The following is a 13,991-nucleotide window of genomic DNA, read 5'->3' as shown; positions in this document are numbered from 1 at the left end:
TAGAGCCACTGGTCGTTTATTTATAAACTACAACTGCTAGGTTCATCCGAATCACCTTCATGGCTGGAAGTCTTTCACGGTCCGCGTCACTAGACATTTTCTTTTGCAAACCAAGGAACTGTGTAATCGACTCCCGGTGGGCAACTTCCCTGGGAGTACGACCTCCAATTGTTTAAAAAAGAGCAAACTCCTTTGCTTGTACTAAAAAGGGTATCTATGGGCTGGAATGACTGCCCTTAATGTTCGTTTACCCCCTATCCAGATGAAAAAGAAAAAGAAAACGGTAAGGTTACGAGTAATTTTGCATCGACAGTGTGGACGTCACACGAAGGCAACGCGTATCATTTAACGACAGCCGATCAGCCCGAGCGCCGGCGCGAGAATTCATGTTACATTACACGGTTGATTATTTTACTCGTTACGTTTGTATGGACCCGGCTTAAAAAATCACTTTGTATGGTCTCACCAAGATTGGTCTTCTTTATAGAAATGTTTATATATTTTATTTATAAAAAATATATTATATTTTTATACCCGTCAGGAAGTACTTTATAAGGGAGCAAAACACCTCTTATGTAAGAATTTGTTTCTTTACTGAACAGCACTGTTTTCGGTAGGCTATAGCAACTGCTTAAACGATAGAAAGTCGATGAATTTTGGTCACACATTATAGCCTAATAATTCAGTTTAACTGTGTTAATCGCATTAATCTAGTTATTACAACACAAACGCTTAAATAGATATATAAACTTATTAGTGTTAAGTATATCGATGTTAATGTGTTAAGTCATAAATTCGTTAATAAATTAAATGTTTATGAAATATATTTATTTACGGGCAGTGCGCAAGTGGCAGAAAAACGGATGAGAAAATTTATGAAGCCTATATTTGGGAAAGGCCTATTTTCATGTTTCATAGTCAATCTAATTGTACTATCAGCAAATGTTGATACAGCTTGTTCAAATTTCTTTACAGTGCTTATGTCAGACCTCGTCTTCACTGATATTCTATTTGTAAATAAAGAAAATCCTTTTGAGATATATAGAATACAAATATATATCAAATAATGATGTATCTGCTAAATTGACTTACGGCCGCTTTCTATTATCAATCCCAATCCAATTTTTACTACTAGAAATGGATATTTTAATCCATTTCTTGGATTTCAATATTTTTCAATAACCGAACAATGGATCGTTTTTGTAAGATATCTTTGAATTCGACAGATCAAATTTTTCATTTATTAATTTAAATTTGCGAAACCCTGAATCGTAAATAATTTTACGATATAGATCGAGTATAGTAAACGGCCGTTACTGCACATGACATATAGATATATGTCGCGATATATAATATAATTTGGTAGGCCGAGAAAAAAATATTACATATAGAAAATTTGTTGATTTCCGGGACTTGACCTGGGGCAGTTAAATAATTTAGAATTCTTGAATATCGAAATTGAACATTTACTGATAGTACGGAAGTAAATCTAAATTAAAGTAAGTACTCATATTTTATAAGCATTTTAGATGATATTTATGTAAAAAGTCACCATGCGATCACTGCCTGTTATCTGTTGCTAGTCAAAGCTGTTGTATTAAGAACTGTGTTAATCTATACTTATAATAAAAAGTAGAAAATTACTCATGCTTTTTAATAACGCCCTGGTTCCGATGAATTGGAAAAAAAACCATTAATAGGTTTCTGTACGTGAAGTATTTCAATGGTTTTATTAATAAAGCACAACATTGTTTTATTGGAAAGTACTAGTGTTTTATATGTAATGTAAAAAAAATATTTTAACGTATATATGCAGCATTCGCCACATTTCTTTACGAGAGATACCTTTGTATTCATATTAGTGGATTTATTTATTAAAAAAAACATTGTCTTATTGGTAAGTACTAGTTTGAGAAGATTATTTTCTTTCAGTACTTCTCCAATACTGGAGGTTGGCGGTCGGTCTCTTAGTGACAGATGCAGCAACACTGCCGCAGTCGTAATACCTGTCCACTCCCTAAAGTTGCCAAGCCACGATTTCTTCCTTCTACCATCACGTCGTTTCCCCGTATTTCATCCATTACAGTTAATTGAACTAGATCACGGCAAACGCATGGCGCAACTTTACGTTGCTATTCAGCATAGAAGATTATGCATGTCTTGTATTGCGTGGTATTACGTTTAAACATATGGTAACTTTACTTACGTGAGATTGTTGGATTCAATGAAGTAATTTTATTAAAAAAAAAACGATTAATTGGTTCTATAAGGTTATAGAATCTAACTAAATATGAATAGCACCTCTAAACTGACTTTACAGAACGATATTTCTAGTTAAGGATAAGTTTCATTTGTATCAACTTATGTATACTGCAGTCCATAAAATTGTGTTTACGTACAAAACTAGTTTGTTATTCCGTTCGCATGGTTCCTGCAAATTCTCGTAAATTCAGTTTAATCGATATACAAAGGATAATTCACTTGAAATTTCTGAAATAACTGTCAGGTATATTTAACTTTCAAACACATAACAAGCGAATTATATAACTAATAAAATCTCTTATCATTATTAATTTTAATGCTCGTTTGGTATCATATTATGATTTAGAAATTCAATGTATGATATTAATATTACCAGTTCTTCTCGTCCGTTCTACGCTCTTGGCCTGAGAAGGCAGTAAATCTAGATTTGATGATTTAATGATTTTTATTTTTAATAGAATATCTCATTTGACTGTATAATTTAAATAGGAACCCGGTGGGGCATTTATTTAAGAAACAAATAATAGCATGTGCTAACTGTGCGAGATTTTTTGAAATCTTTAGACCAAAACTCCAAAAGTTGATCTTTGAAAGTTTTAACGAATAAAAAATACAAACTTACCTGCCTCTTTGTACTTCATATTGCTATATCTACGTATTGCTTATAAAAAGTTTTTTGAAGGTCGGGCTCAAATGACGACAAATTAATTCACAAAATAATTACTTAAGTACAAAGAAATATGACTATGCTTATGCTTCGAGACTTTTCTACTCTTTCTCTCGTATTGTGATCAGCACTATGTATATGCGGACGGTACATAAAAGTGACTATAACCCTTAATCAGCCCTGATTTCTTGTTTTTTAGCCTTTAATTAAGAACTATATAAATAAAATATAATGTTAAAACAGTTTCAAAAATAATATACAAAAATGACAGAACGATAAGGAGGTGAAAAAAAGTCATAATAACATTTTTGTTATTCTTTCTTCTTTGAAAAAAAAGACAAATTAACTGATTAAGGCAAAAAGAACAAAGTCGTTGTCTTTTCACCAAAACATTTCGGCACAAAAGCAAAAATAACTACAAAATTAAATTGGAATGTGATTTTTATATTTTTTTTTATTCTCTGGTAATCCTAAACCCCGTTTAACATGAACGTCTATTACGTCTTGCAGATACTCCATCCAAATTTCAGAAGAAAATTTTGATTGTAATTACTGCTAATGTTATAGGCCCCAGCTGTAAGTTGAAATTACTTTTGGCAATTTATTCTCAATTAAGTACCTTTAGGGTATCAATAGATAATTGAGTGTAAATTAAAATCGTATACCTAAATAAAAGAAACAATAATTAACAAGAATTAAAAAATATAAATATACTCATTAATTATAATTGCGGAGTTATTTTAAAAAATCAAGAGTAATAAATTACCTGTGATGAATATCAAATACCTATGGGTAAGGTATAGGTTAGGATAAAGGAGTAAAACCGCCAAGAATTATTTTGAATCGACTTTTCAGTGGACGTAGAAATTGACAAATCTGTGTTCCACCGTCACATTCATTTCATTATTCTTTTAATAATATAATAGATTGTAATAACTACCTTAAAGGGTACCTTGAATATCTTTAAAGGTGTTAAGGGGTGTCTTTGTATATTTTTTATTATTCCTATAAGTCTACCTCGATAAATGTAATAATAATCTTTAGGCATTATTTTTTATTTCATAGACCTATAGATGAACTGCATTCTGTCTTGTTCTGTTCTCTGACACTTTGTTAATTATAGGATTTGAGGCTTTCATTACGGAAACCATCTATCGTATGAATAAAAATGTGTTTATTGATTTTAAGTACATATGCATTACGATGTGTAATTTAGATTTGGGAACCCTTTTACGTAAATAAATACACGTTTCCAGCTCTTCCATAACAAACTTAGTTATACATTCCGTAAATATTGGACACGCCTTAACGGTTCCGGATGATCCAATCCCCGTAGCAAAGGCACGGCAAAGTAAAATCAAAATCAGAGGAGGGTAAAAAATAGCCTTCACCGGGGATGCCGTGGATCTTTACTTGCAAGCCATGGTCCGAGTCTCACAGGATATGGGCGTATCCTGTGAGACGCCCAATGGGAAAATGCCCATTCCGGCCCAGCTACACTCGCCTAAATAGCCCGAGATGAACTGTCAAGGTCCTTAAGACACACAGCGAGAGTCCACTAAAAAAGTGCACAATCGATGCTACGACCTCAGGTGTGAGAGTCACTAGGCCAAAACATTTGTCAAAGGCCCTTGATAATGAAATGATGATATAATATACTTATGATTATGATTATGAGTATGATTTAATAAATATACCATGAAATGATGATATAAATTTGACGTAGGTATATTGTTTGTAGAGTGAGATATCCCGATCTGGAGCAAATATTGCTTTTATTCACACGATTCTAAAAACGGGAAAATTGGACTTCGTTCATTACTAGGTATGCTCAATAACACGCCTAATCAACTTCATCCCATTGTAAGAGGAGCCTGACAGGTGGAAATTGCCAAGTCAGAAATTGCGGCTACCCATTTCCTTTTTCATTTTACATCCCTTCAAAATAAACCCAACGAAAATGTTTGACAAGCTTCATTTATTATTTATTTAATATTAAAATAATATATATATATATATACTCAGGTGAACAATGATGTCGAAATTGATACATGGATAATTAAATGAAATGAGTGTAGAGCATGTTTATTTAGAAGGGCCCTTCGAAATTAAAGACAACTACTACAACTTTAGAAAAAAAATTAATTTGGTATACATTTATTTGTTTCATATTTAACCAATTATAGCTATGACGAGGAAACGTGATAATGTACAATAAAGTTATATAATGAAGAATAATATAATTTATTGTTAACATAACTTGAAAAACGATTTACTTTTTATAGACACTCGTAGATGTTTCGTTTCATGCGTTTATGATGTGGTCCTGTAATTAATATTGAAACAATGTTTAAGAGCGCGGACTACAAATGACAAAAAATGTAAAGAAGTTTCATTTTAGTGTTACAATTTCGATTAATAAATTACGAGAAAAATTAAAAACATTAATTAAATATATTTATAATAAACTTATGTACAACATTCTAAATACAAAATTCCATCTTTATTGTTCAAAACACGTATCTGCAAAGATCATAACTGAAGATAATCCATTCATCAAATTTGTTGAAGATGCCTTAGAACCTGTAATTGTTAAAAAAATTGTTAGTAAATATATTACAAATTTTTATTATACCAAAGACATACACTTTACTTAACTATCATCAGTTACAAGGTTAATGATTGTTAAGGATTCTTCGCTCTGCGCTATACTATAACCATGCTAGGGCTGTGTCAGTAAAAATAGTAATATTACGCCCTAACCACACCACATTCCTCAAGAAAATTCGTCATTTGTTAGAATTCTTTGCTTATTAATAAAAAAACTATTTCTGAAATCTGAGGCGCACAAAGGTTATAATAAAAATAAGTATTCTTCATAGGATACACGTGTAAAAAAGATAAAAAGTCTGACAAAAGCTGGTTGCTAAAAAATACTCAAACTCAAAATAACTTTATTCATATAGGTAAACAAGTACACTTATGAACGTCAACAGAAATGACCTTTAATTGATTCTCAATTTACATTTACTACCAGTTTGCACGTTGCACGTAGAGTGGGCGAGAAGAACTTGGAAGAAACTTTCGTCCACTCTTTTTAATCGCTAAGTTTTGAGTCATACAAATTATTTGAACTGGAGTAAACCAATCCCAAAGATTAGGATCACTCGAAACATCAAGTAAATTGATAATAATAATCGTTTATTTGCCAAGAGTGGTACAGTGGTTAAATCGACCAATTACAAATATCCGCACAATCAGCCATTGCCACAATGTCTTATTAAGGCCCTATCCCAGCTCGAACTGTTGTGTCACGGTGGACTGCGGTACGCAGTGGAGAGCTGGCACACTGAGGCGCGCCGGTCCGTAATAACAATTAGTTATGTAAAACATTAAAGTAATGTAATTTTTTTTCTGAAATAGATTACTTGGCTTGCGATATAATATATCGAGTAAATTTCAAAATCATGTTCTATACACATTTTCGTCATAAAAGGAATTCAAAGTGCCAAAAATTGGCTATGGTCGAATTACTTTTCTATCCAGCGAAGTTATTTAAATCGTGTATCAATCTTTCAAAATGGATACATAAACTACTCAACTCCACCATATATTTTTTTCCCATTATTCCATTTGCCCTACTTCAATGGAAATGGAAAGAAACAATATACTTATTTGGCGTTTTGCGACTGGATAGGTCGTTAAGAATATAAAATAATTTATCAAAGTTAAATTATTTACAATCGGTGTTAAATCTATGGTCCAAATATTCGCCTACGCTATAAAGGCACTTTATCTTTAAAAATTTAATCATATTCCCCTTGAAATAATTACATGGCAGTGATCTATAAGTTCTAGGAACGTGATAAAATAGTTTTATGGCGTAACAATGTTTTGTATACATTGTGGTGGAGCATACAGGGACCCACAGCCGTTTTGGATCCCTCGGTATATAAAGGCAAGTTTCTTTGAATGTTTTGAACAATTTTGATGTAATTCAAGTTTATATATTGCATTAAGAAAATGTAAATAACGTCGTTTTCTTAAGTTTGCAATAAATAACGGATGTGAGGTATGTCAAAAATCAAATTTTCTGTTGTCTTGAAGCATAATTCGTAGCGCTGATCAATATTTTAACAAAGTTTTTTTTAAAATACCGTCTATTAAAATGAAAAATTAATGCGTGTAATAATTTAAAAATTATTACACGCATTAATTTTTCATTTTTATCTATTAAGAACCAGTTATTGTACGTGTTAATGTAACTTGCATAATATACTTTATGGAAATAAGACTTAAATGTACCGTAAATGTTCTTAAATGAACTATTTAGGAAACTGTAATAACAAGGTAGCGTTATAAATAACAAACAATCCTGTCAAACCTAAAGTACCTAACATTATGACAAAAACTCTTCATACTCAATCTATCGTGATAATGCTCTCCCATTTAACATTAATATTTTTCCACGATGAAATTAGGTTAGTTTACAGTTCTCTGTACATAGTACAAGGTATATTTTGTAAACGCGTCGGCAAATAGACGAAGAAATACAGACCTTAATATAACTACGCCGTAATGTGCATAACTAGTATATGACCGCTGTAAGCAACCTTACTGGCCTTGTGGCTTCGAGGCTGCCAACTCTAAAGTCAGAGTCAAAGTCAAAATCATTTATTAATTTAGGAAATACAATGTACACTTATGAACGTCAATAAAGGAATACATATTACATGCTTTTGTATTTATTTAATTTAATATTAACTGCCAGTTCTCAAATCAAGGTCGTAGCACGGACGCGAAGAACTGTCAATAAACTCTCTGCCTGCAACCATTACACCATGTTCCACATGACATCTCAAGTAATTAATAGTTAATATATAATAAAAAGAATTAAAAACAAAGAGTTGTCCTCTGTCAGCAGTAGGCAGGGTGAAATAGGAGCACGCACTTACATTTTCCTGGGAACAAATCGCAAATACATAGTCGAAATAACTAACATCACCGTATACACGAATTCAAGTTCGACCATTCACCATCAGTCCGCATAAACATAATGCTGATATCAGAATACGAGAGAATGGTGAGGTATGGTATGGTTTGTGGACTCAGTTTCCGCACTTAGAAGTTCAATAGGTCCGTTGTACGTAAAGTCCTGGCTATTTTAGGGAGAGAGACTAAGATAATACTTTCGAATCGGAGGTGTGCATCAATGTGCATTCTACGTAGTATTTAATCTTCTATATGGAAAGTAAACATCGTAAGGTGACCGGCCTTACACCTAATAATCCACGAGCTGTCTGGCACATCAATGTGTTCCTACTACCTACCTACCTACTTGGCTATTCAAAATGATCAAGCGTTAGATAAAATCTAAAGATAAAACCGTATGTAAGCCAAGTTTGATTTAGCATTTGGTAGTAAGATCGCCTTACCTTAAGAACCTCAAGGAAGCTGTGGAACATGTTCCGTTTTAAAGTAATTATATATAAAAGTCCCAAAAATAACTGCCGCTACCAGTGGTATCATAAAGCAAAGCAGTTTGCTTAAGTTTAAAAAACAATAGCTGTAAAAAAGTAGGAAAGTAGATAAGTAACGTAGCAGTTTTGGCCGCACCGCCACTTGCAGCCACCATTTGCCAGTTGGTTTAAGAAAACGTACGAATTCCAAAAAAATGCTAAATCCTTGTTTAGGCGTAGGACGTTAGCCGTGGTAATCTTCATGAGTGATACATTATCCGATTTACAAATGATTGAATAGTTCTTAGTAATGACGTTAAATAGGTACGTTTATAGGTATTTTATACTGTTTATTTAATACATTCAGTCAAATTTATTAAAAAACATAGTTAATAGCTGTTTCTTCTAGGTAGCTTAATACCACTATTATCACATCTCAAATCAAATTATAGTGGGTTCTTACATATCACAACTTCTTTACTAAAAACCTTAGAATTAATGCGGTGGATAAGGGATCTATTGTATTTTTAGTAAATACATACTGTTCAATAGTAAAAGGTAATAAAAAATATTTTTACCAAACAAATGGCAGTTTGATTTAAAATAGATTCAAAAATGTATCAAGGACCTATGTTTCAAGTTGTATACTTTTATAAAATCCCATGTATTTTACTGTTCGTTTGTATTTGTTTGTGTATGTTTATCATACAGTATGCTAATTTATTACTTACCACATCTTATCATACAAAAACAGTGGTGTATTTAACTTTATATAATTAAATATTTTTTATAATTCACATTATATTCTTTATATATTGTAGTTTATTTTAAAATACTTCTTTCAATAAAAGATATATACTATAGTTGTCATGACTTCATTAGACACATTATCATTTCATGGACAAAGATTAGGATAAGAGAGAATAGAACTAAATAATAGAGTACAATAAGAAAAGACAAGAAGAAAACTATATACACATCTTATAAATGTGTAATAATATATAGGCCCAGGCCACACATCTTATAAAAAATTACTCAATTAGTAAATGTTGTATATTACGTAACAATTAATACAGACTGAGACCATAAAGCTGTGCAGCGACAATGCTGACAACTAAATTATACTCTATGGCTACGATTTTTTTTTGGTGTCCTAAGAAAATTGTACCTTACAAATGGCGCTACAAGCTTTTCGTTAAGCAAAGTAACATTTCAATGCTTTCCCAATTCTTGTATCTATTTCTTTTGACATAACATCAGTGGTTGAGATTTATTAGCCCAGGTATGTGAACTCTTTCACGTGAAGAGGTTAACAGACTATAAAATATTTTAAACTAACATTAATTATAGCTATAAAAAATATGTTTCCTGTCTGATCCTTCCCTTAATTCTGCCTTTATGCCACTCAAGGAATCTTAATAAATAAAAATTAAACTTTTGGTAAGACTTTTATAAATTGCAACTATTATCATATGACAATGGTAGACAGAGCAGTGGAGAAGTATTGGCCTAGTGGCTTCAGGGTGCGATTTCATCCCGGGCTCTGCACAGATGGACTTTCTTTCTGTGCGTATTTAACATTCGCCCGTACGGTGAAGAAGAACATCGTGAGGAAACCGGCATGCCTTAGACCAAAAAAGTCGACGGCGTGTATCAGGCACTGGAGGTCAGCCTCCTGTGCCTGTACGCAAGTATACAGTACTTATGTATTTGATTGACAAATGTTCATGAAACAGATACAGAAATCTAAAGCCCATATCTAAAAAGGTTGTACCGCTACGCGAAGTTTTTTTTAGGTAGAAACATAAAATATACCTCTTAAATAAAAACCACTTTGAGAACTGATTCACAAATATATTTATCAAACGCGATACATAATTAAATGTACAAATACATTCACAATACCATTTCAAATATATACTTGATAACTTGACGTCCATTCTTTTACAGCACCAATATTTTGGGTTTAAAATCATACTTTCTGAAATTATAGAAACAAACATTAAATAAAATATATTTCGAAATTCAAGAAATTAGTGATTTGCCATTAGCCCTTTTAACAGCTAACTGCAAAATAACTTAATTGCCAGGAAGAAACTCTGGTTCTTCTGTGCAATTAAAGATAAAGATAGTTTTGAAATTAAAGAAAACATAATATGTAAAAAGAAATGCATATATGTTGTTGTTTCTTTGTATTATTTTATCTTGATGCATTTTTATCTAATAAGTCTTCCGTTTCACCTGCTGTTGTACTTTTTTTTACTATTGTAATAATGTAATATATAATGTATTAATAAGCGTAATGTACTCTTGTATTAGAATATTTTATCATCTAAGTGAATTTTGTAACGTTCTTAATGGGAAATAAATATCTTAAACCGTAAATACATGTTAAAAGTACAGATAACAAGATGTTTATTAATCTGAACAAAAAACGTCAAACTAAAATCTTTTCTGACTGTCATGTAAGCTTACAGATTATGAATTAGATTATAGTATAGTTCATACTGCTCGTAATGTCTTTAATAGGCTATTTCACTGTCATTTAAAATTTTCGAGAAATATAAATGTATATACCGAAGTATTGAGGTGAGTACACTCTGTGTATAGACTTTTGAAGTTTAATATACTTTAAATTTTTGAACTGGGTTCATTTCCAGTGCATTGGTTAACGTAGTTGATCAACTACATTCAAGCGACGGGATCAACAGCTACTTTATGCGTTTCTATAATTAAGTTATTACGTACAAAAAACGTCTGCGGCCAGTAATATAAGGACGACTATTAGCCCGACAGCACAGGATACAACACAAATGAAGGCTTGGGCTGCGATATTTAGAGCACCATCACTTATGTAGACGTTACGCCAACTGAAATAGTTATATTTGTTTAAAACATTAATTCAATGGAAAGAATTTCGTAGAATAAGCAAAATATTTTGACGTTCTAAATAGTAGAACGCAGGCTGTTGTATGTATATGGACAAGCGGAGAATTGGCAAAAATGTTTTTTTGAATTCAAGTCTCTATCGAATGTCAACTATATACTCTCCAATAAACTACCCGATGTAATTTCAATTCGATCCTCACTAAGTTGAGTTTTTTTTTCTATTTTGGGCTATATTTTATTTTATCTCTCGAAAATCAACTAAAAACTTTTAAAATATGTATTTAATAAGATATACTGGTGCGAAAATGACATAGATAGAGAAGAGAACGAATCAGGCGCAGCGCTAACCAGATCTAACGTCCTATCAGGACAGAAATCAGACTTTTTATATCAATGAAGTCGGAAGCGTCTGCCAAGCGTTCGCGATAATACAAAAAACAGTGTAAATTGTTAAATATAACAAAGCGAAAGAAATAATAATAATAGTATATAATTAAGAATTCAAGGTTGCTAAAACGACTCGACGAAAGGGCTCCGTGTCATTTTAAACACACGTTATTGTTACCACAACACAATGTGTTAAACTTTTTGTATCAAGTCTTATCGTCTGAGAGTCTTTCCTTAATATATTTATTCTTCGCAATATTTCTTCACCGTAATAATCAAGAGACAAGAAAAGTATCACTGAACTGATCCATGGAATTCACACGCACAACTGCATTTAATAATTTACCAACCAAGGGCCTTCTGAAGAGACAGATTAAGTGAGAATTATCAAGCATTTTACTATAAGAGTATTCATAATTACAAATCATAATGTTATATTATAAAGCTTAATTAAAAAGACACATAAGGTTAACATACCACATTACTTTAAAATGTACATTTTTATTGTGAATTCATAATTTTTACTTTATTTTCATTTTACGGCGGTTTGTTTGACATGTCACTATGTCATAGAGGAATGTTGACAGAATTAATGTTTTCATACAAATAAATATTTTCACAGAATTCTATTACCTTTGTCAAGTTTTTCTGCGAGGAACTACGAACCTGAAAATTAAAGTTGACTTTTTAGAGGATATTGTTTAAATGAAATAATATAAAACTTATCCATGAGAATTTTTCAAATAAAAAAACAAGATTATACACGTTTCATAATCATTTCTTTGAATTTAAAATATTATAATAGTTCTGGCAGTTTCACCGTAAATATTAATAATTGTTTAGTCATTAACCTCGTAACTAAACTTATCGGTTAAATAATACTATCGATAAAAATTAACAATACATTTTACATCTCCTTTCCCATGTGTTACGTCCACCCATCTAGTATAATAAGTTATATCTCGACTTGATACTATATTGACTATTTTCGCATAAACATTTAATTATTAACGTAGAATGTGTATAATTTGATTTGATTCCATGCGACACAAACAAACCCCAAATATATTTGCTATTTATGAATCGTACACGTATCATTATAGAATACGGGAAATTCAGTTTCGAATAAGATCAAATAATAGCAACTATAACACAGCCTGCAATACTTACACAGCGCTTCAGCCAACAAGAATAGCCCAGCCGCAATCAAGACTAAAATTAAGAGACAGCAGAGCAGCTTACAGATGAGCTCGAAGCAACAGCGACAGCAACACGCGCAGGGGTTTGGTAAAGGGATACAACATCCGCCTCCGCCGCCACCGATTATTATGTTACGAAAACTGACATCGATATAAATTATTTCAGACCAATAGGAACATGTTGGTTCATCGTGTACAAATAATAATTAAATTTAAAAATAATTATAAAGGTTCCTACCTATTTCTTAACGTACTGTATAGTTATTCAAATCAAATATCATTTATGTTAGTAATTTAATGGAACGTCGGTAAAAATATTAATGGTTTCCCCCCTCCACCCCTTCCTTCCTATTGTCAACAAAAGTAAGCAAAGAACTCGTGAGTAAGTAAATAATTACTGTTGACGTCATACGTAAAAATCAAAGACCCCCATCCCACTTATAGTGGTTACGTCATACTTGGATGGCCCCTAAACTGCCAGTTCTCAATTCAACGGACAAGAAGAACTGGCAATATTCTACTGGTTCTTTTTAAATCATGTTTGCAAGCACCTGCAGAAGTAACATCATGCTCCTAATCACATGTTAAAGCACTAAATTATTATGGAACTAACGATTTGTCATTTTAAAAATAAATTATAAACATTATATATAACTATTTATAAGTATGTTTATTAATAAGATGTTTTGACTTACCACATAATTTACATAACTTTGGAAGAAGTTGGTCCCACTACCGCTGTTCATAGGAAAATCCATGGGAATTGGTATATTTATGACTTTATACATATATCATCGTGTCAGATATATCATATTTAATAGGACTTATTATATGAGCGAGTATTTCCGTTGTGTAATTCTTACATATTTTGATAGAAGAGAAATGTCAATCTTTCTGTCATTCTAAGATTATGATAGTATACGTAGACGTATTTGAAAACAGTTTTTAAATTAAGTATTTTATTTTAAGGCTTTAGTGGTGAATCTAATAAAATATAAAGACTTGTAATAATTTACAAAAAGCAATTTGGGCACATTTTTAAGTTCATTTAAGTATTTTCACAAGAAAGAACTACTTATAAAATAGTTTGTAAAAAAACCAATGAGTTAATTTATAAAATAGATGTCA

At 31.7% G+C, this 13,991-nt stretch overlaps 2 long non-coding RNA genes across 2 annotated transcripts; both read right to left on the bottom strand.

Annotated features, from left to right (window-relative positions):
• Window positions 1-5,426: 5,426 nt before the first annotated feature.
• On the bottom strand, window positions 5,427-9,193 carry LOC123710328. The gene is made up of 3 exons (XR_006753816.1): window positions 9,120-9,193; window positions 8,365-8,495; window positions 5,427-5,512 (listed from the first exon to the last, which is right to left on the bottom strand). It is a non-coding gene; the product is annotated as an uncharacterized LOC123710328 (long non-coding RNA).
• Window positions 9,194-10,255: 1,062 nt separating this feature from the next.
• On the bottom strand, window positions 10,256-13,712 carry LOC123710269. The gene is made up of 5 exons (XR_006753811.1): window positions 13,559-13,712; window positions 12,835-13,004; window positions 12,298-12,330; window positions 11,137-11,258; window positions 10,256-10,369 (listed from the first exon to the last, which is right to left on the bottom strand). It is a non-coding gene; the product is annotated as an uncharacterized LOC123710269 (long non-coding RNA).
• Window positions 13,713-13,991: the final 279 nt, after the last annotated feature.

The sequence above is a fragment of the Pieris brassicae genome, chromosome 5, assembly GCF_905147105.1.
Source record: "Pieris brassicae chromosome 5, ilPieBrab1.1, whole genome shotgun sequence".
NCBI lineage: Eukaryota > Metazoa > Arthropoda > Insecta > Lepidoptera > Pieridae > Pieris > Pieris brassicae.
The sequence above is the reverse complement of the archived record's forward strand: the minus strand, read 5'-3'. Positions and strand labels throughout refer to the sequence as shown.